The sequence below is a fragment of the Andrena cerasifolii genome, chromosome 9 (genome assembly GCF_050908995.1).
Source record: "Andrena cerasifolii isolate SP2316 chromosome 9, iyAndCera1_principal, whole genome shotgun sequence".
NCBI lineage: Eukaryota > Metazoa > Arthropoda > Insecta > Hymenoptera > Andrenidae > Andrena > Andrena cerasifolii.
In genome coordinates, this window is record NC_135126.1 from 10,029,139 (window position 1) to 10,041,883 (window position 12,745).

Genomic DNA, 12,745 nt, shown 5'->3' on the forward strand with positions numbered 1-12,745 from the left:
CCTTACTCCTCGCCCTAAACGTGGAAACTTTGTCGCGCAGTACTTCCACCGCGGTTAGATAACTTCTTTGCTCGTTCCTCGAGGCTTCCCAAATCATCGATAAAATTCCCACTTCCGGGAAGTCCACGGGGGCGAGTCGCTCAGGTGTCTGCTTTCTACGCTAAGAGGAAGATCACGGGAAGCCGCTGGGATAGATTAACCAAGACCACGTACGAGGTAATTCAGCGGTCACGGTTCTAGAGGACGACTCCGCCAGCATCGCTACCACTCGGTCCGATTTCCCGACGTGCAGACTTTGATCGCGGTAGCGGAGCGCTTCCCCATCGCTCTATCCCGTTAATGTGGATTAAAAAAATAAGTAGAGGGACGATGGTGGATAACAGAACTTTGTAAACACAGAAAAGAAGAGGGATACAATATTCTGAAGGAATTAAAAATGGAAATTAGCACGGGGCAGGTTTAAAATTTTCTGCGAATGTCCAGTGAGGATTTTGAAGTGCTCGTTCAGATGATACGCCGTCGTACCTGATAATGTTTCCTGTAAAATAATATATCGAATTAGATTGCTGTTTCATTCTCAATTAGTGTTCTTAAAATTTGTGTTCTTCATTTCTTTGTCATGTACACCAGGTTTATAGTGATCCTTCCAGATCTTTATACAGGGTCGGTTAATAATAACTGTCTCTTGAAATAACTCGTTACTTATTGTTTTTAGGAAACAGTGTTTCATGTGAAATCGCCTTCGGCGCTCGCCCCCTTCGTTACTGGTTCCCTTTTTTCTTTTTGCAAAATTCACTGTTTCGTTCAGCAGGTGTTTTCGTTTGCTGTTTAGTTGTCGAGATTAGTTTGAATTATATAGACAGAAAATATAAGCTGTCTTAAATTCAGAACATCTTTATTTACAATACTTCTTTCGAATTTATTAATTTCTGCGAAACTGACCACATGGTTTCTTCGTAGATGCCCATAAAAAATAGGTTTACGTGCAAATATTTTAGAAATTACGTGGAGCGGTCATCGTGGCAACGTCGCACAATCGATATGTTCAGGTATTTAAGTAGCGAACGACGATTCAAATTCATACGAACATTTTCTCGGACATTTTGGTTATAAAAGACGCTCCGAATGTGTGCGACGTTGTCAGATCTGCTGCTCCAATTCACTACGCTAACCAATTTAATATTCTATTTTCGTATTACAATTATTCATATTCAAATTTTTAAAAAAATGTCCGATGTTAATTCCTGCAACACACAGAGAAAACACCAAATTATTATTATTATATAAACGATGTTATCAACGCGCGAAACCCCAGACAAATACATTTCACTTATACTTCTTAAACAGTCGCGGGAGCTCTCAAAAATCACCCTCAAATGCCAGAAAATCCACCTGCTGCGTATCCTTGCGCCAGATGCGCCGGGCGAAGCGAATTCTTTCGCGCAGCTCGTCACAAATCCGCCCGTCGCTGCGGGCATCGTACTCTTGGCGCTGAAGCAAACGCGCGACTCGATTAAACATTGTCAAAAGGTATCCACGCGCTAAAATAATTTTCATAAAATTCCACTTACGAGGGCCCCGACCGCCAAAAAGAAGTCAGTCGCTCCACGACCGCAACGCCATCTCGTGCTCGTACTGCAACAAACGCACGATTAGGTTAAAACACTGTCGAAATGTACGCGCGCACCAACAGAATTCGACGAAACAATACTTACGACCGACAATGATATGCGGCGCCGTTTCGCGCGCCGCGCATCCAGTGTTTCACGATGCTTGCGCTGAAACAAACGTATAAACTGATTAAAATACTGTACTGAAACGCGCACCAATTCAATTTCCACGAAAAACTATACTTACTATGCACCGGCGCATCTCGAATGCATTCATATGCTTCATGACGTAATTTAGTCCGTGCGGCGTTGGCCGACGTCCTATTGCATTTCGGTTCTCTAGGCTAGAGGGGTAGGGGTACTCGTGAAGTAGGTGCGGTGGGGATGTCCGTAACACAGCTTCTTCGATGATTTCAGACTAATTATTCCAGCTTATAGTACACTTCTTTTTTTTTTTTTTGTTTCATTACAAGAGTGTTATACATATGTCAGAAAGTGAAATGTGTATGTCGAGGCACTCAGGAAGATCGCGCACGGCCGCGTGTGGCTTGCACCTCACCTCCTTGGATCGCAGCGTTGCAAGAGCGAGAGAGAAAGACACACATTCGTTTTCTCCCTCGTCTTCCCGACGTTTTCCGAAGCGCCGAGCTCACGGGCGCGCAGCTCCGGCGTAGCGTGCATGCGAGGTGGGGGAAATTCTCGAGGGAACCCGTCCCCGATCTGGTATCACTGGCCCAGAACTCTCATAGCCTTGACTACTTTCATATACTGATTAAAGCGAGTCTTGCTTACAGAAAAGCATGAAAATGAAAATAAAAATATGTGAAAATTAGTATTTATTACGTTCACATGAAAATATATGGAAATGTGTATTTATTACAAAATTGAAAATATATATATATATATATATATATATATATATATATATATATATAACTAGCAACAGATCTAGCTACATATATGTCATCTATATAGTAAATTTAATGGTATTTAACAAAGTCCACGAAGAAGCGATATCTTTTTATGCTTCTGTTGCGGTTCATAAGCTCAATTATTAATTTTTTTTTTCTTAAATAATTTTAGTAATTTTCGTATTTTTCTGTATATTCAAATGAAATTGCAACTAGGTAAATAATGCATTACTCAAATTTTAAGGTAGTGGTTAATTTTCAACCTGGCACTGTACCGTTTGTTCACTAGTCGCTTTTAAAATTGAAACATTGAAAAAATTGACACAGCCTACCGTAACACCCGCAGGAGGCATCGGCGTCTACGTGGGTAACCTCGCCCTGGCGTGAAGGGGCACGGGCTACTCGATTGTTCTCGCCGTTCCGGTACTCGATTGTGAAATCGTATTGCTGGAGTTCGAGGCTCCAGTGGGCCAGGCGTTCCGAGGGGCTGTCGATAGACTGCAGGCACTTTAGCGCCTGGTTGTCGGTCAGGACGGTAAACGTGTACCCCTCGAGGTACGGGCGCATCTTGCGGACGCCCCAGACTACGGCTAGGCACTCCTTCTCGGTGGCCGAGTAATTCCGTTCGGCCGTGTTGAGCGTGCGGCTGGCGTAGGTGACCACGCGTTCTTCGCCTCCGTAGTTCTGCGTCAACACCGCGCCGAGGCCGCTCTGGCTGGCGTCTGTTCGGAGCACGAATGGCCGATCGAAGACAGGGCGCGTCAAAACGGGGGCGGTGGCCAGCTGAGCGCGGAGTGTTTCGAAGGCGGTTTGGGCTTCTTCGGTCCAGGCCCAACGGCTGCATTTCTGCAGCAGCTTGTTTAACGGCGCAGCCGTGGCGTAGAACTGAGGAATGTATCTCCTGTACCAGGAGACCATCACCAGGAAGCGTCGTAGCTCGCGCAGGTTCTGCGGCGGAGAGGTGTTCCGGATCGCCCAGACTTTCTCGGGGTCCGTTTTGACCTCTCGGCTCGAGACGAGGTGGCCGCGGTATTGCAGCTCTGTTTGGCAGAAGCAGCATTTTTCTTCGTTCAAGCGGAGCCCTGCTTGCTGCAGTCTACGCAGCCCCTCTCGGAGGTTGTCCAGGTGTTCCTCGAATGTTCGGCCCAAGACGATGATGTCGTCAAAGTACGCAAAGGCTCTTGACTCTAGGTTGGGCCCGATGATGCTGTCTAGAAGCCTTTGGAACGTAGCGGGGGCTGAATGTAGGCCGAACGGCATGACGCGGAACTGGTACAACCCGTGCCCAGGAACGAAAAAGGCCGTTATCGGGCGGCTTTCCACGGCCAGTGGGACCTGCCAATATCCGTTCGTGAGGTCTAGCGTCGATATGTAACGCGCCTCGCGCAATTTATCCAGGGTAGCCTGTACCTGTGGCAGGGGATAGGCGTCTTTTTCGGTGACGGCGTTTACTCCGCGGAAGTCGATACAGAATCGCTTCTTGCTTTTACTGCCTCTGTTGGCAACCATGGCTACGGGTGACCTCCACTGGCTCCTGGAAGGCTCGATTACCCCGTCGGCGAGCATTTGGTCCACTGCCTCGTTCATCAGAGCCTGCGTGGCCGGACTCCTGGGCGTGTACCGCTGCTGGATCGGCTCGGTGGCCTTTAGGCGTATACGGTGTTCGATGAGGCGAGTTGTACCTCGCAGCTTCCGGAACGGCGGCAGCTCTTCGTCTAAGAGTTGCAGCAGGGCGGCTTCTTGGGCCGGTGTGCATTGGCGAATGCCGCGGACCTTCACCGCGGTTTCGGCGTGGCGGATCCACCTCTGTGTGCCGATTTGCAACTCGAGGCCCATTTTGCCTAAGACGTCTACTCCGAGGAGTGCAGCCTGTGACAAGCCGGGAAGCACCGCGTAGGTGTGCTCGACCTCCTGCCCGTTGATGCGCGCGGGTAGCGTCATCTCGCCTTGTAGCAGCACCGCAGCGCCGTCGGCGACGATGGCTATGAACGTGGATGGCGCTAGGGCGTATCCTTGTTGCCTGCATGCGGTGGCGACGTTCGGTCGTATGAATGAGCATGTCGCGCCGGTGTCGACCAGTGCCGACCAGAGTACGTTGCCGACCTGGAAGGCGAGGTACAGCCGTGGATCCTCGTCTAGCTTCCCGCTGGAGACATTGATGTCGAGGCGTTTGTGCGGTCGCCTAGTTGGCCGCGCCCTGCCTCGTTTCCCGAGATCGGGTTGCAATTGTATTCCGCGGTGGTGCGTCCGGCGGTGCCGCAGTACGAGTAGAATAGCTTGCTCGCCCGGCGGCACTCCTGACGGCGACGGCTGCGCTGCGCGCTGGCCGCATCGCTGGCAGCAAGTAGCCCGGTCGTAGTCGGGCTGTACCTCTGCGAAGCTGTGAGTACGCGTCTGTACGGTGCGTCTTCCCGGACGCCGTTTCAGTTTGGCGGCTTCTTTCTCTTCAGCCGTGACTTTATCTTGGTCAGCAGCTAATTTCATTAGTTCCGGCAGGGTTTTGAAGTCCGTCCTTTTAATGCACCGGCGGTACTCCGGTCGTAGATTTCGGTATGCGCGATGGAGCTGCTGCTCGGGTGTGTGCTTCCCGTGGTGTTGCATCAACGGCAGCAGGTCCAGTATAAACTCGGCGGCCGTTTCCTGTGGTCTTTGGACGCGTCGGATGATCGTCTCCTCCAGCTTGTCTTCGTCTTCGGTAGCGAGGAAGAAGGCTCGGTAGTCGGTGACGAAATCGTTCCACGAGTGCCATTCTGTGCGCCGGCTTTGATACCAGCTGAGTGCTCTCCCCTTTAGGATTTCGGGAAGGCACTGGATGGTTTCGATGGGAGTGACCATGTAACTGTGGTGTTGTAGGTGGTGGTCTCCTAGCCGTTGCGAGAATTCAGCGGCTCCTGGGCCGCCATCGTAGCACGTCCTCGACTTTCGGATTCTTTCCTTTGGCGTAGCCTCGAAGGCTATCAGGTTGATCCCTGTGCTGGGCGTTGTTCCTGGCAAGCTGTGCCCTGCGACGGCTAAGGTTTCCGTCGGGTTGGTGGTTTCGCTGGTTCCTGGGATCTCTGGCGATCCCATGTTATTCTCCCGGCAGTGCGCCGTGACTCTTTGCCTTAGCTCGTCGAGAGTGCCAGTGGTGTTGAGCCCGTAGTGTTCCGCGACTCGGACTAGGTCGGCTTTCCTTAACTCGTAGATCCAGCTCACACTTAGGTGCTCATTCGTCCTTCTGCTTTTCAAAGTCCCTGTTCGGGCGCCAATTTCTGACTCGGTATAGCTATCGTGCGCTAGAGCTCCTGATTCCGCTCACCGCAGATTTCCTCATGAACTGTAAAAAAGAAGGAGATAGATAAACAAGCAACTTGGGAAGCAGACGATTTAATGAATGATTAGGTTATGTTATTTTCGGTTTTGCCACAAATACCTGCGGTTATACCGATCGCTCTCTGGAGGATCACTATACTGTATTCATCCTACGAAAACCCAAACGCTCGTACCGTTTTGCGACCGTTCTGCGCAGCCTCCACTACTGCCTACTGCCGGTTTCCTTGCCCTTCCAAGGGCGGGACGTGAACGATGTCAATGTAAACACTGCAGGAGTGCAGTGTGTCTACCCGGTAGTTTTTTTTCGTTCCGAACAGATGTAACATCAGTTATGGAGGTGTTCTATATAGTGTATTAAGAATGCCATTTATTACGCCTTTTTAACCGATTTTATTCAGCTTCGATCCTCTGTTTGTTTTTATGTTTGTTCGTTTGTATGTTTGTATGTATGGTTCAAATCTGGCAACTCAAATTTATCCCACTTCTAACTATCCGATTGTCTTGCAACTTTGCAGGCGCGCGTAGTTTGGATGACAATACAATATTTAAAAAAAATAATATAAACCCGAGGGGGTGAAAAAATTACCCAGTCATCAATAAATATAACCCATATCCGCAAATCCAATCGACTTGAAATCAGCCACACGCATTCTTTGCGAAAACGACAAAAAACCGTGCGTTCTGGTTGCTAGTCGCATCGCGATTACCGAAAATACACAATTTAGCGAGAAATGATCTGTCACGTACTTATGTACTTATTTAAATCTAAATAAAACTTTGCAGGCGTTCGTAGTATATCGCCATCGAAATTGTAGTACAAGAAAAGAATTATTTTTTAGTGACTATAGCACTACAACGTTTAAGCAAACTGTTCTTTACAAATATCTTTTATTGCTGTATACAGTTGTATAAAAGCAATAAAAGATATTTGTAAAGAAATCTAATCGGTGAAATGTAAATCGACAAACACTAAAAACTAGGAAATAAAAAATATATAAAAAAAAATATGTGAAACGATTTTATCAAAAATGTAGTGAAAACTAAATTAAAATGCACTAAAAACTAAAAAATAATTATTTTCTTGTACTTCAATTTTGATGGCGTTAATATCAATTTAAATAAAATCGTGTAACACCATGCACAACCAGAAGCTGAAGTATTAAACTGTTGTGAAATATCGTGCTCCACGATTTTATTTAAATTAGTGACCAAAAAATATTTTCGTTGACAATAATGGTTATTTCTAACTAAAAACGACATTCATCATCGATAATGGTTATTCCCAACCAAAATCATTTAACGAAAGATATTAACTCTTATGCCATAACTTTTAAAATTTAGATTATAACAATTATTGTCTCTGAAATAAACTGAGTTCATTCAAAACATCTGCAAAACAATTTTTATAAAACACATTTCGTTGTCTGTTATAATTTCAGTCGAATTTTCGTTACTTTTAATTTCGATTTGAAAATGGTAAGAACTTATAAGAAAAAACTAGATCAAGGAAATGGTCAAAAGAAGTTATGAAGAAATCTGTAGATGAAGTTTTAAACAGCAAAATAGGGTACAAGAAAGCGACTCGAAAATATTGATTTCCACAAACGACATTGGAACGTTATGTCCAAAAATTTAAACAGGGAAATTAAGTGATCAGCGGTTTACCATTAGGTTCAATTAAGAGTGTACTTTCGCAAACAGAAGAAGAAGAATTTGCCTTGCCCCATTTTTTCCATTACTTTTGTTTAAAAGTTTAATAACTTCACCTAGAGAGGTTTCACTAGAGAGGTTTAGGGAGGAAACGAAGGAGTAGGAGTTACAGGGTGGAGGAACAGATGAAATGGTGGAGGGGCTGGCAAGGAGGGTGGGGGAAACCAGAGAGGCTATAGGGAAGGTAGGAGGGAGGGGACCAGAACAGAACCGTACCGCAACAGAACCGAATCGTTATGAAGAAGGCGAATAATATTGTCTTGTTTGCATGGAATCCTATAGCGTAGCACAAGCAAACCAAATGAAAAATGGGTGCAATATACTGAATGTAAGGATTGAGCAGAATCAAGAATGCATCAACCAAAACGATTTTTATTTCTGCTACAATTGCGACACCACATAATTGGTTACAGATTTTACCTTTTTTCTTTGATTATTATAATTTAAATGAATAAATATTTTAATTTTGTGAAGTTAAATTTGTGCTTCTATCGACTCCAAGCAGCGTTACAATCTACTCGGGGACAGGGATGGTTGTAACACTTTACACGCTTCACATTTTTTATTTATGAGTTAAATATTACTCGGCATATAGCGAAACTGCTGTGACTCAATGATGTCAGATAAGTAAGTAACATTTCCGTGTAAAAGTTTTTGTTGTAAATGTAACAGTTCCTGCGTAATCGTATTCCAAAGTCAAAGTGTTATTACCGCCCCCGGTCTACCCTACTCTTATTACCTTCTTCGTTTCTTCCAACCATGAATCTTTCATTCAATTTAAATCCGATTGTTTGTACAAATAGCCGTTGTTACAATTGGCCCCATTTTTGTATATCGTTAATTTTGTAAAGATATTAATTTACGACAATATTTTTAAATGGGATTCTTTTTCACGGGATTATTAATTTATCGTTCTTTGCGTGCGTATACTTGGCGCTCTTTTTTGTACCTTTTTGTGAAAAAAGGTAATTTTATGGGGATAATCAATAACTTGGTGAATATTATATAAAATCGACTTTGTGAGCTGTTAAATAATGATTTAAATGTTTAAGGGCCCAGGGGCACCTTTACTCGTTATCCGGTCGAGCTCAAACTTTGCACAGATTTTTTTTTAATTAAAGAAAATTCAAAAGCCGAAAATAAGAGCCACCCTAAGTAGTGTGTATGTACCGATCTAATTGTACGGAGAAACTTACCACTGGAATATCGTGCGACGTGCTTGGCAGACACTTTTGGATGGCTCGATGGTTAGTATATCTTACCTGCGCATATGAAAGAAATCTTCCACTTTGATTTTACTCTTTTTAAACATTTCTTTTTAAACTGGCAAACCTGAGCTATAACTATCACGTTGAAGTGATACGAAAATAGATGGCTAGGAAAGCTTGCTCCTAATTATTCCGCGTGCACAAGTGACAGTGTCAAAAAAAAAAGAGACGCATTGCGTACTCTAGAATATTTTCAAAAGACATCGCGTAACTCATAAGTCATAAACAGTGACAAATCATTTCCTTACATTAATGCTTACAGAACGCAAACTACACGGCGCTGGTTAACGGTTAAGAGCGGTTGAAAGTTGTATTTATTTGGCAAGTGAGAGATTTCTCGATTCAGTTTTAGCTACTAACACAGGCAGCACTAATTTTCTGTCACGGCACTGCTAGGCATCCGCGAGTCCGCCTTAAACCAACAATTTTGAAGCACAGAATAATACACCGCTTTAGCTCACAAAGCCAGTAGTTCCCGTCGTTCTACGTATCACGGAAAGCAGCGTGTATCGTTAAATTTAAAGGTCTACATACCTAAAAGACGTATGCGTCGTGAAAAGGGGTTGACGCGCGAGAGTTACAACACCTTTCCATGCACCCTCTGTCGGCGGAACCACCTGTTGAGCCAAGACTCGGCATTAATCGCGCCCACCTCTCTCTCTTCCTTCCGCGACAGTAGTATGTACTTACAAAGGGATGATTCTGCGCGAAGGGTCGTCGCGTCCTCGGTACCTTGGGCGCTGCCGGTAGTATTGAGTTTCAGGTGGAACCGAAACGATGTCTAAGCCGTTGCCTGTTCGACTGATCTGCGGCAGGTGTTGCTCCGATATATAAAGCAGTTGGATCACGTGCAGCTCTCGCTCCCACTTCACCCCCTAGCCTGCCGGCGGGGGAGTAAGGTATACCCACCTAATGCCACATCCCCGTGGCGTTTTTGTGTCGGAGCTGAACCACTGGTAGGGTCAGCATTTGTTAGGTGTAAGCAGGAGTTTAAGCACCAGCTGATTCGATGCGCTGTTGTAGGTAAATACCTCAGGGTCAACCTAACACCCTACTCTCCCGTAACGGCCAACAATTCACCATTTTCTTCCTCCGTCTCTACTTTTCCCTCATGGCCGTATTATCATGGTCATCGGAGGCTTCACTTTCCAAGTATGGATACAGCTTGCGCTCTGATCTACGGCTGAAGGCGTAACTAGCTTTAATTAGTCGAAGAGTTCTCGGGAACCGGTGGCGCAAAGTGGAAGAATCGCTGCATAGTCGGACTGACGGTTCCTCCCTCTGCAATCTCAATCTAATGATCCCTGGTACCCTGAGCCCCTGGGAAAGACTGGCTCACAGCATTAAGGGGACTCTCGTGTAACAGCCCCCGAAATTTATAATTTTTTTTAAAAAAACTATGGTTAATATTGCATTAAATGCACTGGGATGCAGCCCGAGACGCGTGCTTAACTAGAAAGCTTGTTAAACAGCAGAGTTAAGCTCAGTGAAATCGCGTGATGGGATTGTTATTTAAAATAATTTAATGCTCGCAGGACAGCATGGCTCTGTTGACAAGCTGATTGGGGCGAGCCTGGACATCCACTCTCGGATTTTTCTAATCTAATTCTTGATTCTCGCGAGCCACGTAGGGTAGGGTGGCACTTGAAATTAGAAAACTATATATATTTATTTTTATTTTTCGGAATACGCCACTACAAAAGACGAACCGATCGCGGCATGAAGTCTTTAGAAATTATGAAACGAGCTGCAGAGGACGTAATAAAGGGTAAAATGAAGTTATGTAAGGCAGCCAGGGAATATGATATTTGTAGAAATTCTTTGAATAGATTTATTGCAAGGTGTAAAGAACATCCGGATAAAGTTTCATGGGGAGATGCAACGGCACGACAAGTGTTTTTTGTTCAACAGGAAAACAGTTTAACTGAATAATTGTTAAAGATAGCGCAAGAAAACTCTAAAAAAAAAAAGCAATACCGTGCAAAACTTTAAACTCAAATTATTAAAAAATGAAGGCTCGTTTTGACAACCCCCATTACATATACCATTTCTATAATTTGCAGCACCTTCAGGCCAACCAAATGTAGCTTTGTAAATCAGATGTTTCAGTGTGCCCTACAGTAGCAGTATTTATGATATCCTCTATAACAGCGCAGATCAGGTGGGCGGTCCGAGGACGCTAGCATCCATAGCGTCTTGTACGTGCTGCATGGAAGGCCATTGAAGCGACGGGTATACCACGGATAGGGAAAACTTCCTTCGCTCCGGCCTTCACGTACTTTTCCGTGGCCAGCCGGAGCCTGGCGCGCAAGATCGCGCGCCGGACCGCGCGCAAGAACGTCCGTGTAAAGGGCCCCTATTGGTTCCTCCTTAACCACGCTCCGTCCGACGGACCCGCCGCAGGTCTCAACTCTAGAAAATCAGATTATAGCACCTTCGACAATAAGGTTGAATTCATCTGGGGTTGTTTTATTTCCCGAGATCGTGGTTCGCATCGAATGCCCGGTGACACCGTGAGCGGCTGTCCGCTTATAAGTGGCACCATTAACGGGTGCAAATCACGATGGGTTTAATCATCATTTCTCGATTGTAAAAATCAGTTATAGAAAACTTATTTTCACTTGACCTGGTTACACATCAGTTTTTCTAAGTCTTTTAATTACTACAATGATATAATAGGGTAGAGGAGCCAATTACTGTGCTTGTAGATTATTTTTAATCCTCATCAGGCTGCACAATTTTTCAATGTTAACAGGCAGCACAGGCACAATTGCACCCTCACATATTCGATATGAATATTCTCACTGTCAGTATAATTTGTACGATAAATTGGTAACATTTAGTCTGAATGAAAATCAATTAAAAAAATTTCCAAATTTTCTTTTATATTATAGGCCCACGGTAACTGACTCCAGAACTTCTTTTTTATGTTTTATAATAATCAAAGAAGAATTTGTTTCATGGGAAAATTTATATCGATAAAAGAAACTTTGAAATTTTTCTTTAAGTCCTTAAGAAAGGTCAATTAAATTACTATAGTTATTTTTATTAGCAAAAACTTCGGAAGTCCTGTAACAGGGCACAGTAATTGGCTCCCCTGCCCTATATGATACTGCTTTGAAGCACGAGTAATTAATAATTTGAAAGCACATTTGGAAGCTATATAAATATATTGGTTCGGTATCGGAAATCGAATTACGGGAAATGATGGGAGGGCAATCTTCTGGCAATGATCAGGAGCGCAGCTCCGTGAGGGTGTCGGCTGTGTTGGCTGGGCCTTCCTGGTGTGTGTTTAGCCAGCTGGCCGCCACCTCCTGTGATAGCTGCTCTCCTACTTGCTGTTGCCGTCCGTCGATTCTTGGCTGGATCTGTTCTTATCTCTAGGTTAAGGAGATAGTGCCTTATCGGCGATACGTTGTATAATGTTTTGTATACGAGGTGGTTATAATACCTCAGTGTACGAAATAGTACATATTAAATTATTTAAAAGGTTAATTAATATCTGACTCCACGTCGCGGGACGTGGCACCCCCTAATAACGGCAACCGGCGAAAAGAACATCATCCATACAGCATGTTATGACGCAAATTAAATTTACATCAAGTTCTATTCAACACAATTTTGTACCCCTTTGAGGGGTGGTTTCACCCCCTAAACACGCAAATGGGCCAAAATAAAAAGACATGTAATTCTTATTTTTCGGTCTTCTAAAACATATCCAAAAACCAAATCGGTCGGAGCCGGACACCTGGGAACCTCTCCTTGTAAGTAGATTTACCTGTTCAGCGTTTGTCTGTCTAGTTGGTAATTCGAAATGCTGCGGTAGATGTTGCGCTGGAAATGTTGGGTAATGGTATTTGTGGGTGGAGAAGTCGATAAGGTTGTACACACCGTGGTCGTTGTAACTTCGATTAAAATCGGCAGTCTGAAGATC

General features: G+C 44.6%; 1 long non-coding RNA gene across 2 annotated transcripts; it reads right to left on the bottom strand.

Annotated features, from left to right (window-relative positions):
• Positions 1 to 878: 878 nt before the first annotated feature.
• LOC143373204 (uncharacterized) lies at positions 879 to 2,403 on the bottom strand. Of its 2 annotated transcripts, none has more exons than XR_013086422.1 (5): positions 1,858 to 2,403; positions 1,716 to 1,778; positions 1,572 to 1,635; positions 1,337 to 1,491; positions 879 to 1,244 (listed from the first exon to the last, which is right to left on the bottom strand). It is a non-coding gene; the product is annotated as an uncharacterized LOC143373204 (long non-coding RNA). The 2 variants fall into 2 exon arrangements; XR_013086421.1 differs by having other exon boundaries at positions 1,324 to 1,491.
• Positions 2,404 to 12,745: the final 10,342 nt, after the last annotated feature.